This window comes from Pterocles gutturalis, unplaced genomic scaffold (genome assembly GCF_000699245.1).
Source record: "Pterocles gutturalis isolate BGI_N339 unplaced genomic scaffold, ASM69924v1 scaffold3989, whole genome shotgun sequence".
NCBI lineage: Eukaryota > Metazoa > Chordata > Aves > Pterocliformes > Pteroclidae > Pterocles > Pterocles gutturalis.
In genome coordinates, this window is record NW_010130344.1 from 1 (window position 1) to 554 (window position 554).

The window sequence follows — 554 nt, forward strand, 5'->3', positions numbered from 1 at the left end:
TGGCAAAAAAACTGGAAGGATTGTGCATGCTGAGACATAAAGCGCTGCCTGAACCGAGGATGCCGCCCGCAGCCGGGCTGGGGGGGCAGAGGGGGTGCGGGAGAGCTCGGACCCCGTGTCTGAGAGCCGCCCTGGCAGGGGCGATGTGCCAAGGGGGAACGGCACAGGGCTGGCCAACGCATCGGGGAAAAATGCAGGGACGAGGCTGTCGGTAAGTGTTTCCATCTGCCCTGGAGGATGCTCATTCCCCCCAGGGAGGGGATTTTTGGAGGTGCTGCCTTGGGATAGCTGGGCATGGGGACATCAGGACATGTTGGGGACGCAGCCTGTGGGGACCCTTTTGGGGTGCTCCTGGGCTCAGTGGCAACCCCAGGCTGTGCTCAGGGCACCCAGAAAAATCCAGCTGGCCGTGGGCTTCTTTAATAAATTTAATTTTCCCCAAATAAATGTAATTTTGCCAGGACTCCTGCTGTGTGGCAGGTTTCGAGGGAGGGACTGCACTGCAGAGGGAGAGGGAGAGGCAGGGAACTTGCTTACAGCAGATTCTAATGGTG